We start from the raw sequence: 11,928 nt of genomic DNA on the forward strand, positions 1-11,928 counted from the left end.
AAGGCTAAAAGGCAAGGTTTTCCTAAATAGGGTTTTGATAAACTACAAGAAGATAATTTCCTTAAAACCTCACATACACAATCCTACACCCCAGCTCTTATTGTCAGGGTTTTGTGATGTCCCGGGGCTCAGCAGCAATGCCCCGGGTGGGAAGAGACCACTCCTGTCTTCCCATAATCCCATATGATGTAGCAGACATAGTGATAAGAAGGAGCTTAGTTGCTTGTCACTTTGGCTCACGCATCATGACATCTAATGTTAGCTGGGGATTATTTTCCACAGGGCCCCAAACATCTGCTTAAAAATAAAAAGATGTGCCTAATTGTCAAAAGATTTGTTGACTTGACAGAAAATATGAATATATGTATGACTTGGATTAAAACACGTGTGTAATCTGGATATTGGGTCACAGGTGTGGATATTTACATACAAAGGCTTGGCATTGACTAGAGAAGCACATCATTCAGAATCCAACACCAGGGAGGCGATGCAGAGCCGTGGCCGAGAGCTCAGCCCCACAGCCGATGGCCTGATGGGAGTTGAGCACCAGACCTTCCTGGCTGGGTCACCTGGACCAGTCGGGCACCTTTCCTCACTGCCCTTCTTCTTTCTCTGTTAACTGCGTTAGTGACAATACCCGACTGTGTGTGTGAGGTGAGAATTAAAGCACCAAGCCTATATACAGCACCGAGCGCAGCGCCTGCAAGATAGTCAGCACTCAAAATTGTACGTGTTAGGAAAATCCATGCGTGTCAGCCACTAAGTCACAGTAAGAAGACAGCTGAAAACAGCAATGGAAACAAGGGTTTGGGCCTCTGAGGCAAGAAACTTACAAACACAGATTTCTCTCTAAAACAGATTTCTAGGCACAGCCTCATCAGCATGAAAAAAAAAAAAAAAAAAAGAATTCCAAAGAAGCTGTCTCCCGTGGCCTGAGACGCTCAGAAGGAATATGCTCAAGGAGACATGGGAAATGCCGAGAAGGGCTCAGAAGTCTAGCCGGGCTGGAATGTACAAATAACATGCACAAGTAGAAAGGACAGACCACCCAGGACCAAACTAGGAGAGATGCTTGGCCGTCAGAATCGGATGAGGCTTCTGGAACACTGAATACAGCAAAGATGCCCCTTTAAAGCGGAAGAAGAAAGGTGGAGGGTGAGTGGCCCAGGGCAGTGTCGGAAAGTGTGGGAATTCCCGGTCAAAGGACAATGCTGCTGAGATGAATGGGGAGATGACAGCAGCAGGCGGGCCATCAGCTCGGGTCCAACAGTGAAAACTTACAAGGGAGTGACTCTACCATTGGCACCAATGGCGTGTTGGCTTCAGATGCAGGCAGACCTGGGACCCCATTCCTGTCCTGCCTGGTTCACCCCGGGCTAATGTTTCTCTCTCTCTCAGCCTCATCCGTCCATCTACATGAGAATGGTAGTATTAGGTGGAAGTGTATATCACAGCCAATATGGACCATTTTACCCCCCAAACGAGTGATTTAATACAGTTCAACCTAACAGCTAATTTGTGTACATGTTAATGGTGACATCAGACCACATGTAAGTTAACTGCAGTTAGCTCACAATACATGTTAGGTCCTGTGCGTCTACACTGGAAGATCTGACAGAAAGTTGGAAATGGGAAAGTACCAGAAAATGTCCTCATTTATATAAATAGAATACTAATAGTTTAAAAATCAGAGTGCTCTAAATAAATCACTTACATTGAATAATAATAATACATAATAATAACAGCTTTCATATTATACTGCCCAGGGCATTTTTTCTACGGTCATATTTAGATTCTTATGAACATATTTTGAGCTCTATGGACACTGTCAGTCCTCTCACCACACCCCCAGGAAGTGAGGTATTAGCCACAGTAGAGACCAGACTCCCAGCAAAGGCTTTATTTCCAAATGCAGACCTCTTTCCACGGCACCACACTCCTGTCTCTATTTACAGGTGAAAACTCCCAGGAATGGATCCTCGGATGGAAAGCAAAGCAGGCGCTTCAGGACTGGGCTCCAGCCCCTCCTTTCCTTGGCAGAGGGAGGTTTGGGTTACTTGGTAGCGGGGTGGGTGGAGCAGGGATTGCCTTTCCTTGCTTAAGTGGGTGGTAAGTACCAAATATTTTCTGTTTGGAACAAAGGTTTCCAATTTGGGGGGATTCTTACAAAGCAGCTAACGCTCCTGAGCTGCTATGAATACGGAGAAACGCCTTACGTCATTACCTAGTGGAGGGAATCCGGATCTAAGTTTCAAGCTGGCAGTTCTTAGAATTAATTTCCTATTTTCAACAAAAGGTCACCTTCCCCATTTTGCTCTTTCCATCACAGACTGTAACACTTCCTGATGTGCTCGTTTTAAAAATGGGGCGGGAGGAGGAAAAAACCATATATTTAAGTATGTAAGCACTGAGTGTTATTGGGCAGGAAAGTGTGGTTTAACTGCTACAGTAAGGGTCAAAATCAACATGTCTTTCCTCCCACTGCTTTTCTGAGATGATCTCATGACGATTCATATCCAGAAGAACGTCGACCTCGGAGCACAGTGTGCTGCGTCCCTGTCCCCTCCTGAGCGTGGCAGCAGGCGTCCCCAGTCACTTTCCACACCCCTTCAGCTTTTCAGGAGACCTTCCAGTTCTCAGTCTGTGCCCACGTCAGTGAATGAGAAACACCACAGCAGAGCCAAAACGGGACTTCTCTTTGGCAAGCTAATGGTCGGAAACATCTTCAATCCATCCATTGCAAAGAAGAAAACGCTACACCACACACAAATGCCTCCTGGAACGTCTCTCTCGTCCTCACCCAAGCTCATCTCGAGCCAGGAGGCGGCAGTGGATTGTACCTGTAATTATAGTTACACAGAACTTCAGCTTTACCTTATTAAATAGTTCGTTTTAAATTTATACTAAACTCCTTACTAACTGAAAAAAGCAACCCAAACCCTTTCCAGTTTGAAGTGTTCCTCTTTTCTCTAGATCTTCAGCGGTATTTTAGGGTTTAAAGGAAGCGAGTCTCGTCCTAAAATATAAATATAGCTCTCCCACTGGCTCCAGACATGGCTTCTGGCTGAATCTTGCAAATGGTCCAAAACACAATGGTCCTTGTGTATTACTCAAGTTCTCAAATTCCTCTGTTAAATGTTCGATCATTCATATTCATAACCAAGACAGGGTTTACCATGAGGGAAATGCACTCCCTTCATTCCAGGATGTCATTGATTATAAACCTACCATAGACTTGATAACACCTGTACACATGCAAGGTGGGGAAGCATTACAGATTCATTTCCTACGAGTTAAGCTTTCTGACTTAGAATGCTCGCCTGGTAAAAATATACATATGACCCACATAGAGTTCATCAAACACATTCCAGCACCAGCAATGTAGACATAGAGGAACTGTTTGCTTTCACCTTTTCTTTGCCTGTGTATTCAGCATCGGCCCTTACCCCAGCCCAGCCTGTGTTATTGCTTAAATTGTGAAAGTTACACCTTATGCTGTTGGAAATCTCAAATATAAAACAAATTTCTGAACTCTGGACTAGGCATCCCAGGAACTGGTAAATGGGAAAAGTGTGAGAATGAATAAGGAGGGTGAGAAAAACTAACCTGTTTAAGGTGGCTATTGGGAAGGAATGTCACTTCCTTCCAGGGTACAGAATCAGTGTCCAGGGGGAGGGTTGATGGAATAGCTTTGTTTGGTTGGGTATTTCTTTAGTCTTACAAATCAGAAGTCATCTCTGGGGAAAGCTTTTTACAGAAAAGAGGGTTCATAAAGTGACTCTGGGAAAAATTCAGTCATCCTGGGGTCACCTGGGAGCAAAGAGGGTAATCTGTACTGAGAACTGAGAGGTCCTTATTTGGACCCCAGCACTAAGGGCCCCAGGACAGAAAGAAGACAATGATGTTGCTTTGGAGAGGAATCAGAGAAGACCCAAAGAAAGATGCCGGGGTTAATTTGAGTAATGCTCTATTCAATGAATTATCTGTGTATATATAAATAATCTATGGGACCAAGCTCTACCTAAGACTGCTGGCTGAATATTTTGTTACCCAACATCCTTTCTCAGCTTCACCTCTGTGAGTTCCTTTAAACTGCTCAGTCATAAGCCCGAGCAGTATCACTGTCTCCTCTGTCTCTCGGGGCCCCTGGGGGTCAGTCACTGTACCTTGCTGACCTAGCACCAGCCTATGTCACATCACTGTCAGTCTGCCACTCTCTCTCCCAGTGGGGGTCGTGATTCAGGCCCTGATTACTTCTTGCCAGGGCGGTTCTGGTCGTTTGCTGACATGCTTCCTCGTCTCCACACCCTATTCAATGCATCCTTTTTGGGGAACCCCATTGCAAATTGATGCTTGGGTATCTTAGAGGCCAGGCTATTCTTGAATCCCAAATACAGCATTCCTCCATTAAAGAAATAAGACAGCTATTAGAAGGACATGTGCCCTTCACAGGGCATGTCCCCAAAGAGAAAATTTCAGGAACCGAATTTGCCTTGAAGGTAAGCCTGCAATTATAGGAAGCCACCACCAGCACGCAGTATGCTGAACCATGACTTGAGATTTGTATCGTGAATGGGATACCTTCTGTAGCAGAAATCTGTATCCCATTCAGCATGGCGCACACGGCTGGAGCAAAGCAAAAGACAAATTGTGATCCAGTAATTCAAATCTTTATATTTTTAAAAACTTCCTCAGGGTATTTTTCCTAGCTGAAAAATAACCTATGCTCTTTATAAGCATCTGAAAAACAACCGAAAATATCTTAAAATCACCTGTAATATCACCTTCCAGAAATTGTCATATTACATATTCCCTTGCAGTTTTTTTCATTTGTATAAACATTTTTATAATTAGGATATATGTGTGCGCATACACACGTCAACAAACATACACATATGTGTGCCTATATAGAGACACACATACATACATTTATATAAATATATAAATATAAATATATATACACACACACTCACTCATTCACTATTCTGCCCCATGCCTAACATAGTATTTGGCACATGGTAGGTTAATATAAATATCAGTTAAAAGAATTAATAATTGAATACACTGATAGATTAGAAACACAGGTAGTTAAGAAAAGAAAGAAGGAAGGAAGAAGGAAAGAAAGGCAGTTAGGCCTGAAGGGCGCTCATGTGAGCACGCCCTGCAGAACTTACCCTGGTGGCTGGGCTGGGGCCCACAGGGACACCCATCGTAGAAGAGTGGATAGGTAGCACATGGTAGATGTCTGCCAGGAAGGATTAGTTGATACTTAAAAGAAACAGATTCAATGTACATAATTACATGGAGAACTCTAAAAAATAGTGCTTAGTGAAAAAAGAGTAATAAACAAAATGAGATTATGTTATGACACCACGTGGATGCATTAATAATACATGTACACAAGATACCAAACACACATTTTGAAATGACAGTCCCAAAATATATATTAAAGACATCAGAATGATTGTCCACAGGATGTGAATAATCACAAGGAGGTGGGCCAATCATTATAAGTTGTGAGTGCAATTAATTCAGTCTTTTATTTTTGAGATCCAAGAAAATTATTCTAAAATGAATTCCATTTCTGGCAGTATGACAAGATGTCCTGGGATATTGATGCACTCACACACACGCACACACAGACAAAATCAGTATAAACCATCTTTAAAATATGATTTAGATTATTTCTCAGAAGCAAATAATGAAGCAGAAAACGAATCCAAAAATCCAAATATGGAAACAAACTCTATTTTCCAGAAGCATCAGTGGAACATAGTGAAACTGACTTTCTGTTTGATGGCCACACATGGAGCACAAACACGAGAGGTTAAGTCTAATCCTTTCCCAAGTTAGGGCACCAAAGGGGTGACTACTTAAAGTCAAAAGCCAGAACGATAGAGTAATTTGGAAACAAACTTCCCCCTTACAAAGGGCAAAGGGAAAACTTTCCTAGAAGGAATGACAGGTCCTTTCTAGGAAATCCAATTGCACCCAGTTCTCAAAGAATCCCCACAGACAAATTTCAAAGGAACATTATAAAACATAAAAAGAAATAGGGCATTATGAGTGAAAACTAGTTGACAATAAAAAATAAGCATGCATATTGGAAAAAGAAGGAAACATATCAAACTTCCAAATTTTCTTAAAGTATTGGAATTTGAAATAGAATAGTCAGCAGATTAGATACAGCTAAAGACAAAATTATTTATTAAATATAAAGAAATTACTGTGGAGATCCAGGGATGGCAGAGTACATAAACACTGTGCCTGCTTCCTTCCATGAACAAATTAAAATTACAACTAAATTCTAGAACAATCAACCTGCAGAACCATCTGAAGCCCGGCTGAACAGAAGTTTTATAACTAAGGATATAAAGAAGCCACATCAAGACTGGTAGGAGGGGCGGAGGTGCAGAACTGACTAATCCAAAACCTCTGTCTGGCAGTTGAGAACCAGAAGGGCTCTTTCAGCAGCGAAGTTTCCCCCCAGAAGAGTGAGAGACCCCAGCCCCACGCCAGCCTCCCCCGGCCAGAGCACTAGTGCCGGAAACAGGAGCCCCCATATCTGGCTGTGTAAACCAGTGGGGATTCCGACCATCCAGGTGGGATGGAAGCCTGTTAAAAACCCAGGCATCCTCTTAAACGGCCTGAGCACAGATTCACTCTCTCGCAGGCACTTACCTTGGGCTCCAGTGAAGGGGCAGTGACTGGGAGGTGTCAGAGGCATACGGGTGGGAGGGGAGCAGACTGAGGTGTGTGTCCTTCGTATGGTGGTTAGAGGACAGTCCATTTACCTTGGTGGGTTCCTCCTCCAGTGCAGTCGGCAGCTGGCAAGCAGGCGCCATCTTTCCTGTGTTGAGCCCGCCCCCTACCTTTACGGCCAAATCTGAATCTGATTAGTCAGTGAGCTCTGAAGCCCCACCCAACTCACGTAACACCTGAGGCACTTCTCTTGCAAGCAGCCAGCCCCACCCCCATGAGCCCTTTCTTGGAAAACTATTAGTGTCCAACAGACCCCAGGTGGGCAGCTACTAGCCTCAGTGTGCTGTGAGATTTTTGCTGAGTCATTTCAGGCTCAGCACTGGCACCAAGCCAGAATCTACATTAACCTGGTGACCACAACTCTTCCCACTCCAGAGACTCCCTGAGATTCTGCCTCATGCAAGTTGCGTACCACAAGAGGCTTTATCAGCGGCTGAACCTTAAGGGAGCTGGCAGGTGGCAGCAGGCCTTGGGGTGTCCTGGTATTTTGCAGAACTACCCCAGGCCTGGTAATAATGCCAAATGTCCTTGTTTCACAGCGTAGCCTCTCCCATGCTCCTCCAGGTGTAGCCTAGGCAGTGAACAACCCAAGATCACTTTGTAGCTCTTACCAGGTAGTCCCAGGCCAATCACAGGCAATGGATGGCCTTCGCCTGCCCTGGAACCCCTCCCAAGAGGCCCCAGAACCAACATACCTGGAGGTTGGCTTCAGACCACAGCAAAGCACTGCCCAATTAGCCCCACAAGTGGCACACAAAAAGGGTGGTCTCAACAGTCACTAGAGCCCACTGGGGCAAATCCCACTTATTGGGGTAAGCCCCCCACACAGCAATCTGTAATCTGTGGATGTGGCCAAACCCCACAGCCAATCAGCTTGAGGGTCATTCCCACCCACTGATGTACCAATAGCAATCAAGGCTCAACTGTAACAGGAGGGCACACACAGCTCACACAAGGGACACTCCTGGAGCACCTGGTGAAGGTGACCAGGGAGACTGTACCAGGGCACCTACTACATAACATGACTCAGCAAGACTGGGAAACAAAGCAGATATACTTAATACATAGAAACAAACACAGAGAAACAGCCAAAATGAGGAAACAAAGAAATGCCTCTCATATGAAAGACCGGGACAAAACTCCAGAAAAAGAACGAAACAAAATGGAGGCAAGCAACCTATTAGATAAAGAATTCAAAACAATGGTTATAAGAATGCTCAAATAACTTAGTGAGAACTTCAAAAAAGAGATAGCAAGCATAAAAAGGTACAAAGAAACCATAAAAAAGAACCAGTCAGAAGCGAAGAATAAAATAACTGAAATGGAGAATGCACTGGGAGGAAGCACCAGCAGACTAGACGAAGCAGATTAGATCAAATCAGTGATTTGGAAAACAAGGTAGCAGAAGACACCCAAACAGAACAGCAAAAAGAAAAAGGAATCCATAAAAATGAGGATAGTTTGAGAGACCTCTAGGACAACATCAAGTGTCATGACATTCACATCATAGGGGTACCAAAAGGTGAAGAGAGAAAGCAAGGGATCAAGAACCTATTTGAAGAAATAATGACTGAAAACCTTTCTAACCTGGCAAAGGAAATAGACATGCAAGCCCAGGAAGTACACAGAGTCCCAAACAAGATGAACCCAAAGAGGCCCACACCAAGACACATTATAATTAAAATGGTAAAGGTTAAAGACAAAGAGAGAATTCTAAAAGCAGCAAGAGAAAAGCAACTAGGTACTTACAAGGGAGCTCCCATAAGACTGTCAACTGATTTCTCATCAGAAACTTTGCAGGACAGAAGGAATTGGCACAAAATATTCAACCTGATGAAAAGCAAAGACCTATGATCAAGATTACTCTACCCAGTAAGGCTATTATTTCTAATCGAAGGACAGATTAAGAGCTTCCTGGACAAGAAAAAGCTAAAGTTGTTCATCATCACCAAACCAGTGTTACAAGGAATATTAGAGGGACTTCTTTAACTTGGGGAGAGAAAAGGGATCAAAATTATGAATAATAAAATGGTAATAGCAACATATATATCAACAATTACTTTCAATGTAAATGGATTAAATGTTCCACTCAAAAGACATAGGAGGGCTAAATGAATAAGAAAACAAGACCCTTACATATGCTGCTTACAAGAGACTCCCTTCAGATTGAAAGACACACACAGATGGATTGTAAAGGAATGGAAAAAGATATTTAATGAAAATGGAAATGAAAAATAATAAATAAATAAATAAATAAATAATAAACAAACTGGGGTAGCAATACTTAAACCATACAAAATAGATTTTAAAACAAAAGCTATAGCAAGAGACAAAGAAGGACCTAGTAATCCCACTTGTGGGTATTTATCTGAAGAAACCCAAAACGCTCCTTCAAAGGGACGTGTGCATCCACATGTTCATTGCAGCATTGTTTATAATGGCCAAGATGTGCAGGCAGCCTGGGTGTCCATCCATGGATGAATAAATAAAGACGGGGTGGTACATATATAGAATGGAATATTGCTCGGCCATGTAAGAGAATGGGTCCTTGCCACCTGTGGCAGCATGAATGGACCTGGAAGGTACTGTGCTGTGTGGAGTATGTTAGACAGAGAAAGACAGATGCAGTGTGATTTCGCTTATATGTGGAATCTAAAGAACAAAATAAACAAACAAAACAGAAACAAACTCATAGATACAGAGAACATTTTGATGGTTGCCAGATGGGAGGGGGATTGGGAGTGTGGATGAAAAAAGCAGAAGGGATTAAGAAGTACAAATTGGTTGTTACAATGTAGCTATGGGGATGTAGGGTGTAGCATAAGGAATATAGTCAATAATATTGTAATAACTATGTATGGTGTCATATTGGTGCTAGATTTGTTGGAGTGATAGATGGGAGGGGGTGGGGGGCAGGGTGAAAAAGTTGAAGGGATTAAGTACAAACTGACAATTACAAAATAGTCATGGGGATGTAAAGTAAAGCACAGGGAATACAGTCAATAATATGGTAATAACTATGTATAGTGGCAGGCGAGTACTAGACTAGTCCGGGAAATCATTTCTTAAATTATATAAATGTCTAACCACTATGCTGTACACCTGAAATTAATATAAAATAATATTGAATGTCAACTGTAATTGGAAAATTTTTTAAACGGGGGGAAAAGGTGAAGGGGAATAAGAGGTCCAAATATCCAGGTATAAAACATATAAGTCATGGGGACGTAAATTACAGCATAGGTAATACAGTCAATAATATTGTGATAGCATGGGACAGTGTCAGATGGCTGCTGGACTTATCATGGTGATCACTTTTTAGGTGTATAAATGTTGAATAACCATGGCATACTCCTGAAACTGATATAATATTGTATGCTGCTATATTTTAATAGAAGTCTTTTTAAAAAAAATTACTGTGATGGCCACACAGAAAGAAAATGAGATGCTAAATATAAGATGGGTTAAGAGACATGAAGCACAGATGATGTGGGTTGAATATACATTCATTCACTCAGAGTCTAGTAAGAGAGAAGTGGGGCAGTATCTTCAGTGGCAATGGCTGAGAATGTTCTAGAATTGATTATAAGACACGTCTCTTGAGATTCAGATAGCCCAGAGAATCTCAAGAAAAATAAGACAAAATTTATACCTAGATACAAAATGTTGATGTTTCAGCACACCAAAGATAAAGATCTGAAAATCAGTTAGAGAAGAGAAAAAAATCCTGACAATAAACGTCAGTTACACTGATAGCTGACTTGGCAGCAGCATCTATGAGAAGCTCGTTTCATTGGTCCAGAGATAAACAATATATTTATGGCACAGAGGTGAGGTCCCAGAGACAGATGTATACAAAGACAGAAACCTGAGTGTGGCAGCACTGGCATTGAGGGCTGAGAGAAAATGGTGTTCTCTTAGCCTCAGCGCTGTTACCTGTAAATGGAGTCTGAGAACATCCTCCCGGGGGCTTAGTTGCAGGGAGTAAGCCCACGATGTCTAAAATGCCCAGCCCACTCCTGGAACGAAGGAACGAGCCCTCTGTGTTCCTGCCCAGTCCATCTCCATCCCTGCCCTGATAAGCCCACGAGGTCGCAGAGCGCACGCGAAGCCTCCACAGAACAGGTTCAGGGGGTGTGTGTTGGAGCAGGTCGCACATCATCCCACCCCAGGCTGCTCTGCAGTTGGCCCTCACTCACTCGCTTCCACGTCCTCAGTAGGCTCTGCAGCTGCTTGGTGCTTGTCATCCAAGCTCAGCTCTGCTCCTGGACTCAGATGAGCACCTCTGCCCTTGGGCACCAAGAAATGCCAGACACCTGTTACCCTGGCCCTTCCTGGTGTGATACCAAGACCTCCCACAAACATCACAAGCAGAACCAGACACAAAACACACTCTTTCCCCACTCTCTCCCACTCAATGCCCGGACCACAGGCTCTCCACAGGTGCTGCCTGACTGGTGACAGGCTTGTCTGAGGCCGTCAGTTTGTGCAATAGAATTATGCGTCTCTGAATGATTTAAGAATAACATGGCTCAGGCACATAATATGTACAAAATCCAAGATCATTGCCATCATCTCCCGTGTGTCCCCTAGCCATTCCCCTCCAGCGGCCCCTGTTGGGTTCTAATTGCACGGTTCACTGAACACATGACCTTGGATTCTGGTCTGAGAGCCTCTAACTTGCTTTATAAACAGTCACCCTGCTTCTTCAACATGTCCCGGTCTTCTTCACAGAACCCTCTGCTAAGCTGCAGGAATGATGTTTTCTAAAAGGCAATGTATATAGACCACGAGGCTCCTGTCCCTAAAATCTTAAAAATCCAAGATACGGATCATTTGGTCCTTTGTGATGTGGCTGTAGCTTCACCTCCCACTATTTGTCCAAATACATCTTATATCTTGACCTATATGCAATTTTCCAAAATGGCTATGTTTGTGTTTTTTTTTTCATGTTAAAATAACAGGTGTTTTGGGGAGAGTCTCAAGCGTAAAGACAAATTTCAAGTACACTACTGAGAAGCTTCTCCCCTAACCCATCTTTATTACTACGTAGGTTGCTGCCATGGTGTTCAATCGACCTTCGAATGTTTTAGAGTATATTTTCTCTACACAAAGAAATGATTCCTATGCATCTTCTGTAAGACCATCAAAATGGGAATGAACATT

The 11,928-nt window shown here is 43.0% G+C and overlaps 1 long non-coding RNA gene across 1 annotated transcript; it reads right to left on the bottom strand.

Moving 5' to 3' along the window:
• Positions 1-2,098: 2,098 nt before the first annotated feature.
• On the bottom strand, positions 2,099-6,833 carry LOC117012178 (uncharacterized). Its single transcript, XR_004421141.1, has 3 exons — positions 6,682-6,833; positions 5,175-5,268; positions 2,099-2,840 (listed from the first exon to the last, which is right to left on the bottom strand). It is a non-coding gene; the product is annotated as an uncharacterized LOC117012178 (long non-coding RNA).
• Positions 6,834-11,928: the final 5,095 nt, after the last annotated feature.

The sequence above is a fragment of the Rhinolophus ferrumequinum genome, chromosome 20 (genome assembly GCF_004115265.2).
Source record: "Rhinolophus ferrumequinum isolate MPI-CBG mRhiFer1 chromosome 20, mRhiFer1_v1.p, whole genome shotgun sequence".
Lineage (NCBI taxonomy): Eukaryota > Metazoa > Chordata > Mammalia > Chiroptera > Rhinolophidae > Rhinolophus > Rhinolophus ferrumequinum.